At 37.2% G+C, this 9194-nt stretch overlaps 1 long non-coding RNA gene across 1 annotated transcript; it reads left to right on the top strand.

Annotated features, from left to right (window-relative positions):
- Window positions 1-6762, top strand: LOC125485454. Its single transcript, XR_007264177.1, has 3 exons — window positions 1-68; window positions 162-348; window positions 2477-6762. It is a non-coding gene; the product is annotated as an uncharacterized LOC125485454 (long non-coding RNA).
- The last annotated feature ends 2432 nt before the right edge of the window (window positions 6763-9194 follow it).

The raw sequence follows: 9194 nt of genomic DNA, 5'->3' as shown, positions 1-9194 counted from the left end.
GAGTGGTATTTTGGGAAGATGAAATTAAAAGGCCTTTTTCATCTGAACCTACTTTGTGTTATGTTGAGGTCAGTTCATAAATTAGTCTACCCTGTCTGGATTAAAGTCTATTGAAGTGTATGTCAGTTTATTTAATTGACTTCATGTTTGTCTTTCTGCAGTACATTTCCGCAACAGTCTGCACAACAATTTGGGCAACAGACCAATGCCAGCACATACAACAGTCTGATGAATATGAATGCCAATATGCCAGTAAATGCTACTGGCAGCACTATGGGTCAGATGCCAGGGCAAATAGGCATGACTCCAATGTCTGTGTCAGGGATGTCAACTATGGGTCCAGAACAGGTAGGGCTCCTCATTAAAACAAGAAAGAATGAACTTGCACTATATAAGTCAAGTATTTCACAATGTTGCTCTGTCCCAAGTGCTTCATATATAATTCAATAGTGTGGTCATTGTTGTAATGTGAAAACATAAGAACAGAAGCAATAGGAGCAGACATAGGTCACATGGCGTCTTGAGTCTTCAATCATGTCATGAGATATTTGTAATAACTGAACATCCATAACCCTTTGCAATAGAAATTTCGAAAGATTTTCAACCCTTTGATTGAAAAAGTTCCTCCACATCCCATTTCTAAATAGCAACCCCTTACTCTTCTAAACATCAAAGATCATAGATCATTTCCAATCAATCTCTCTTTGAAGAGCACATATTTCATTCCAGGAAACTATCTAGTGAAACTTTGTTGTAAGCCTCTAGGGCAAGTATTGCCTTTCTTCAATAAGGAAATGTAAACTATACATTGTGTTGTAAGCGTGGACTCAACAAAACCCAATGCCAGTAATTCCAGTAAAATTTCTTGATTCCTACACGCCAATTTCAAAATCACTAATTTGCCTTCATAATTTCGATCATGGAAGATCATAGAATACCTACAGTGTGGAAACAGGCCCTTTGGCCCAACAAGTCCACACCAACCCTCAGCATCACACCCAGACCCATCCCCCTATAACCCATCTAATCCACTCCTCCCTGAACACTATGAGCAATTTAGCATGGCCATGCACATCTTTGGACTGTCTGAGGAAACCAGAGCACGTGGAGGAGACACGGGGAGATTGTACAAACTTCACACGGACTGTCACCTGAGGGTGGAATCGAACCCAGGACCCTGGTGCTGTGCAGCAGCAGTGCTAACCACTGAGCCACCGTGCCACCACCTTGATTTGTCTTGCTGTACAGTACTTCCATGTTAACATTTTGCTAACATACAAATTAAGACCAGAGTAAGTCATTTGGCCCATCAAGCCTGCAGGTTCAATAAGACCATTGCTGCTCTGATTGTGGCTGCAACTCCACATCAGCTACCTACAGTAACCTTTAACTCATGGACACACAACACTCTGAATGACAGTATCTGCTGGTTTTCTTTCTTAAAAAAAAAATCTCCTCAGTTTAATAGCAGAGTGAAAATTTTCAGATTTCCCCATTTTATACTCTGTCATCTTGCCAATTTGTAACCATTTTATATCCCACACAGCCTCGGTGTCTTTTATACAACTTCCTTTCCCATCCAGCATTGTAGTATAATCAAACTTGGCTGTATTGTGCCCATTCTCCACATCTAGATATTGATATGTATTGTAAAGAGTTCAGGATCAAATGCTGATCCTTGTAATGTCATCCTGAAAATGATCTGTTTACTTCTACTGTCTGTGTGCTTCTAGCTGACCAATCCTCTGTCTATATTAATATATAATACAGACTTCTGTCAGCCCTAATCTTGTGTAATAATCCCTTGTTTGACAGACGAATATACAATATGCATGGTTTCCCTCCAGCCAATTTCGACACATCAGCATACAAAAATTCTTCCTCACACTCCCCACCTTGCATTTCTTCCCCAAAACCTCAACTTTGTGACTCCTAATCCTTGTCCTGTGAGCCAATGGGAACAGTGTTTTTTTTGTCCACCTTATCCAAACTGTCATCACCGTGTACACCCCCTCATCAGTATTTGATTCAACGAGAACAGCTACAGCTTCCATAACTTAACTATGTTTGCTGTAAGAGTAGCTGATATGGAAAATAGAAATACTACATAGGCATAACAATCTCTGAGATTGTCGGTCAAGTATTTCACTTGTATTTGACAACTCTTATTTTTACTTAGTGTTATAACTAATCGGGAGAAGTTTTGGGCTAGTAGGTGAAAAAGACATTTCGTTGGGGCAAAATGGAGGAAGCTGGGCTCTGCATTTAATCTAACTTTGATTTGGTAGGGTCTGATTTTTTTTCATGAAAACAAAAGTGCATGGTGTCTCCAGCTCCTGACACCTCCATTCTGTGCACCAGTATTGATTGTGTCATTTGACTCAATGGTGTAGTTTTTATATTTAACTAGTCCATACTAAATAGCAGACTCTCCAAGTGTCTTAATTACCTTTTTTTTTCCCCTTCTCTAAAACAGAAATATTGCTGACAACTCAGGATGGCTGATCATCAATCCAAAAAAGGTTATTTTGGGTCCACGCAGCTTTTGAGAGCAATGCACTGTGAGAACATACAGCAAAGACACTTGCACAGAGATGGAAATTGCGCCACCTTGTGTGCTGCTGGGGATTGGTGCAGCCCAACTAGAACCACTGTGCCAGCCTGCTAAGGTGTACATTTCTTAACAAAAGAGAATTGTTTCTCTGTTTTTATTAGATGTGTTTGTTTTATCAAAAAGAAGACTCTTGGCAGCAGTACACCACTGGGTCGAAAACTCAAATCGTTTTGGATTTGCTTTGGTTTTTAATTGTCCTTTAGTGTCATCTGGTTGCTACCTTTTGCTTGCCAAATCTTGCATTTACTTTAACGCAGTACCTAGACTTGTTTTAATTTTTATTTTGGCAGTATTGTAAAATGTCATTTGTAGTATGGTCGTTATTTTTACAAACATTTGAGGGAAAAATGTGACTGCTGAGTGTCAGCATAGGACAGTGTGCTCGTTGATGCACTTTAGAGAGGGTTGAAGTAGTCAAGGATTGCTGCAGTGTTTCCTGATCACTCTATGTATATTTACACATTAGTAAATTCTTGTTTTTGTTTTCCAAATCATCTCTGCTTTAAATATCCCATTGATATTTTGCAATGGAACACAACTGTACGACCAATGTCCAACTTTTTAAATCTGCATATGCAATGCCAAGCAATAATCTTCTTTACTTTTAAAATATTGCAGATAAAATTTCAAATGGGGTAAATACAAGGTGCGTGCTGTTGACTCAAAGCAAGGTACTGCAGCATAAAACTCCTGAAAAGCTGGCTCCTGTGAATATATCTTGTAAATAATGAATACAATATTATATTATATATACACTTTTATAGGTCACACTTTCTGATTTCGTTTTTTTGCACAGCATTGGTGAGGCTAAATATTCGACAGACTCTTATTTCTGTACACTTGCCTTTTAGCACCAGTTCAAGTTGTCTGTCCTGTTTGCACCAGGCCTTGACAATTGAGCCAATCGGTAAAAATGTGCAAAGACTTTAGATTTTTTCCATGTTGATCGCCCAGATTTTATCTTGTGCTGCCAATCCAGCTTTTAACTTTCTAAAGTATTTCTTTCTTCTCTCCTCCTCCTCTCGCTATCAATATATCTATAAAAAGAGGTGCTTCTGAAAAGTGCAACTGCATAACTCTTACATGAAAATCAGTGCTTACTTTGACCAAACAGTAACTGATCAAAAGTTTATAAAATGACTTTTTTTCCCCACTAGTATTTGTTTTGTTTATACTGAAATAGAATTGCCCATCAAATGCTGCTTGGCCACCCCCTCAACTCTGTGTGACAGAGAAAGAGAGGGGTTGCCTGTAAATTTGCTAAGGATTAATTCAGTGTCTATGCTATGGTGATTGATGATTTATTGATCCTTGTGAAGGGGCACTTTGGCATTCCATTACTTCTACAAATATAACGGGATGGAATCAGATTTGTATCATTGAAGTAAAAGATTCGATTTTTATAACAGGTTTTAAGTGGTCTTGCCTCAAACGTCAGCTTGCTATATATAATTATACTCCAAAGGAACAATATTCTGCCTGATTATTTTGAGTGTAAGCTAATGATTCTGTATGATTCTAAATAAGCAAGCTTTATGATGACTTGGTGAATAATTAACAGGACTGAACATAATGCAAGTCATAGCGATAACAATTAATTCCGTGGACATTTTTCTGTTTAACTGCGAAACTAAATTTTGACTGCTCTTGACATTTTTTTTGGGTATATCTTTCAATTTTCTGTTTAAAAATTCTTCTCAAATTAATCTGGAAGTAACTCTGTTACCAATTAGAGCCACTAATGTTAAGGTGTGTTCAGATTTGTTTAAACAAAAACAAGTTTCTAGATTGCAGTGATTTTTTTCCAAAGTTTGTAAGAAATATGGAAATTATACTGTAGTTGAAAGAAACAGATTAAACTATAGATGTTAGGTTGACAAAGCAGCATAAAGATAATATGCTCACCACAAGGGAGTGGAATAATTTTTGCACATCTAAGCCAGTTTGTAGTTGTATTCCTAAATGCTTATCATAGCTAATGTAAATTATTTTTCTTTTCATACTACCATTTGTTTTCTTTCATTTCTTTCTACTCCAACATTTATTGATTTGTTGGAGCTATCCGCAAGTTTGGATATGTCTGCTAATGTATTTGAAGGAAAAATTTACTCAAATTTGAGTGCAGAATGAGTGCACTGAAAACATATTTTTCCCCAAAAGGATGCAGCATTTTAAATGGAGACTTCTATCTCCCTAATGATTGAAGTCAAATGTTCAGATGGTACAGAAATCTATGCAACAATTCAATGGACTGTAAGGTTTCCACACTGCTAATGTGAGTTGAGTCAGGCCACTATAGATTTTGTTAATTTTTTAAACAAGATCAATATTTATGGTGTTACTGGAACTATGGTAGGTAAAGATTGTGTCAAGTTTGGTTAACTTAGTTATTGCAGCTTGAATTTGTAGAGAAGCAACACGGTGGCTCAGTGATTAGCACTGCTGCTACACAGTGCCAGGGGCCCGGGTTCGATTCCACCCTCTGGCAATTGTCTGTGTGGAGTTTGCACATTCTCCCCATGTTTGCGTGGGTTTCCTCTAGGTGGTCTGGTTTCCTCCCACAGTCCAAAGATGTGCAGACTAGGTGTCATTGGCCATGCTAAATTGCCCATTGTGTTCAGGGATGTGTGAGATTAGGTGAGTTATAGGGGGATAGGTCTGGGTGGGATGCTTTGAGGGTCAATGTGGACTTGTTGGGCTGAAGGGCCTGTTTCCACGCTGTAGGGATTCTATGAAAAAAAACCAAGTGCTAGACGAGTGGAATAGGAAAAAAATGCTGCTCTTGGCAACTTATGTGAATATCATCTTAAGTGGAATCTATTTTAGTTGAAGCAATGGGTACATTTTGTGCAACTACTGTCCTGAAGTCTTGCCTGATCATATTGATCACTTAACTGCGTTGAAAAGAAAAATAGTTACTCTTAACGGTGACTTATATATTCCACAATTACTGACCTTTTTAATGACATCTTCTCAATCTTATGTGAAACAAAGCGAATATTTGATTTAATTTTTGTGTTCTTAAGATGTGTTACTGTGTGTCAACTGTCAGGAAACAGAATTATTGCTTTATTAGATAAGGTTTAAGTAGCAGCACCTCATTTTTTTAATTTTAGAAGATTCCCTTTATGACTCTGAATTTATTTAGGGGTTTTTAATGAAATGATCTGAATGCTTTCCAGAAGCATCGTTGCAGGCTTCTTTGAGCCATTATTGCTACATTTTGAATGTGGGACAGGCATTTAGCAGCCATTGACTAGCGCTCTCTGGTGTGAAAATGACCCAGAATAAAATTTGGCTGTCTGAAGCCAACCACGCTTCATAGAGCTGAGCAATCCATGCGACGGGGGTATTATAGTTCAGCTGTTGCCTGGCCAAGTTGAAAACAAAAATGGCTGTGTACCTGCTGTTTCTACCAATTTGGCAATAGAGTTTCAACCCTGTAGTAATAAAGTTGAGCTTTGGGAGTGGGAATACAGTACACACTTGCCTTATTTGTAGATGGGTAGCTCACAGAGAGAGTGTTTTCAGAATTGAATGATTAATCATGGTACGTTTACATTGATGATGACAACCTTTTGCTGTTAAAAACACTCAGGTTTGCTGCGCGTCTGGACTGAGGTCAAATCAAATCAAAAACAGAAACTATTGACTAAATTGGTTTGATAACGTGAGGGATCATGGCATTAACCCAGTAATCTGATGTTGGCTGCATTTCAGTAACTGATCCTTAGTTTTCCACGTTGATCTTCATTCTATGTTTCATTTTTATTCAGTTGCACTTTTCTGCATCCTGAGGAGGAAGTGGATATTAAAAATACCATACTTGTATTTGACAGTGTCCTTAAGAAAACAGCCTATTAAAATGCATATTTTATTATTCATTATTATTTTATACTTGGCTTTGCTTTCCCCTGTTAAATTTAGGCATGATGATTTGTCTGATCTCCATACCACATACACCAAAACTCTGAATATTATGGCTATTTAGCAGGAATCATTCCTTGGATAAAAATGTTCAGATCTAAAACCGCAGATTGATGTACATACATTCCTCACTGGAAAAAATGCCCATTTACAGCTGTTGACTTGGTACTGTGAGCGATATGATTATTAAATTTTCAACCGAAAGGTAACTTGCTAAGCTACCTGTTGATTCCAGATTTTGTTTTATTGTGCTGGATCACGGTGCATGGTGAGGGATAAATCACTTGCATCATCCCAAAAAGAAGGACATTGCTTAGAGTTCCTAAGTTACGAAAATGAGTTGGTTTTTACATGATTTAAAGAAAAAAACAGGCTTTTTTCAGAAGCAGTATGATATGCTGGTGTTTGATTTTTAAGTTTTTACAGAATTTACTACAAGCTGACTTTTAAAAAATAAAGTAATAACAAGTTCTAATAGTTTTTGTGTAGAGATACTTATAAAGGATGCAAACTTGACTTAACTGTTGAATGTCTCAATTCAATCCCCCTTTTCTTAAGGTGAATAATATTTACAAACAATCAGTGCAACAACTCCTGTTAGAGCTTCAAAGAGTGGAAAATGCCTGTTTTCCTTCTAGTAAAAGGGTGTTCTGACTTGCTCGTGTGATGTACAGTTCACCTCACTACATAAGTTAGCAGTATTTTGAGTCTCTGATACCTCGGGGATTCACATCCTGATATTTCAAGATATCTAGAGTAACTGAATCATGCAAACCAGAATGTCTCCAGCTTTAATCTCTATTTTATACTGATAGGACAGCAATGATAGGCACTACAGTTGTCCTCTATGACTGTGGGTTGGGGAGGAGAAACCCACCAAGGAATCTTGCAACTGAACCTGCTGGAGTTTGTGTAAAAATTGTGATATGTGGAATACAGGGCTAGGTCGGCTAGAAGCCGACTGTAATAAAATAGCCTCATGATGCATTTGCTCCAGGATTCTGGATGGGTAATTGATGTTTGGATCAGGTACCTGAAACATCCAGTGCCTGTGGAACAGTGCTCCATTGTGAAGTCAGTACATTCAAGAAAAGGGGAGAAAATGTACCTCATGGGCCTAGTACTATATTATTTTGATGAAAATTTTATACAATTCGGACTTTATTCCGAAACATGAGTATCATTGCCTGCAAATTGACATCATTCTGTGAGTCTGAACACTGACCTTTACTCATGTCTGTATCTGATATTGGAAGCTCAAAGGGCTGGGCTGCATTTCTGTCTCCAGTCTCCAGATATTTACATATTAGCTTCTGCCCCCATTTTCCTGGCCGTAAATGACCAATTTACCTAATAATGCTTCACAACACAATACATTCAGAGCACTATGAATGAATTGGAATTATATTTTTAATCTAGGAAATGAATGTTTTGAATTCCTGTATAATAACTATATGTGCGATCTGAACTAGGTGCTTTTGGAGGTTTGGGATTTTTAGTTAAAATGTGAGAGTAGAAAATTGATTTTTGGTTGTTTTTGTTGAGATTACAGATTACTATAGAAATCAGATCATGCATATTCAAACTCTTTACTTACTCATAACACCAAATTGTCCATTAATATAGTTAATGTATAGGTTTACCCATTGGAGAAAACTATTTATTATTTAAATAAGGAATAATTCAGTGCAGGTATTATGATGAGTCACTTTTCTTTTCTTTTTGTTTTTTTCTTTCAGCCTCAACCTAATTTTTGTTTAATTTTCTTTATCAATTTGGTGGTAGACACCTGTTTTAAACAAAACTTATGAAATTGATAAATTTATCATGCTGTAAAAGCAATATTTGAAAGGCCAACTCGAGGAGACCTACAGTATTGATGAATAGTGCAGATTTAATTTAGCTCCGTCTAAAGATATCTAATATTGCTATTTGTATCCCAATGTTACATTTCATGCAAAGCAAGATATGATAGACAATTTGTTTTAAAAAAAAAAATAATAAAATAACTAAAAAAGATTAAGGTTGTTAGCAGATATTGCTTTTACTGATTTATTTGCCTCGATGTTAATGTTGTAAATAAAGATTTCTATTTAAAATGTCTTTGGCGATTTGTTACTGTATCTTGCTATTCAACTGTTTGGAAACAGATGTTGTAAGAAAGCATTCTGTAAAAGTTGTACATTAAATACACAAGCCATGTCTGAATAAATTCTCATGATATTAAAGTGTGTGAATGTGAATGTTAAAAGCATATAGTTGTATCACATTGTGCATCATTTTATTTGCTGTTAATGATTTTTTTAAAAATTACCTAACACATTCTTTGTTCAATGAGGAACATGATCTCAGATAAAAGTAGAAAATGCTGCAAGTACTCAGCAGGTCAGGGAGCATCTGTGTAGAAATGAACAGACTTTAATGGCCCTGATTTTTGTTCTCAGCTTGGAGCCACAGAGGCTGGAGAATTCCCAGGTCTGTGAACCCAGCGTTTTAAAAGGGCCACCAGCATTACCCTACCCCCTCCACTGTCAGTCCAGTGTGGGCTGGATTGAAAGTGTGGCATGATGACTTAAGAAAACCTGATGAGTCTGCCAGTTGCCAAGGTGGGCCATGCAAAGGCCTGCCTCAGGGCTCCAAAGCTGTGTCCGCA

This window comes from Rhincodon typus, chromosome 19 (assembly GCF_021869965.1).
Source record: "Rhincodon typus isolate 14 chromosome 19, sRhiTyp1.1, whole genome shotgun sequence".
Lineage (NCBI taxonomy): Eukaryota > Metazoa > Chordata > Chondrichthyes > Orectolobiformes > Rhincodontidae > Rhincodon > Rhincodon typus.
The sequence above is the reverse complement of the archived record's forward strand: the minus strand, read 5'-3'. Positions and strand labels throughout refer to the sequence as shown.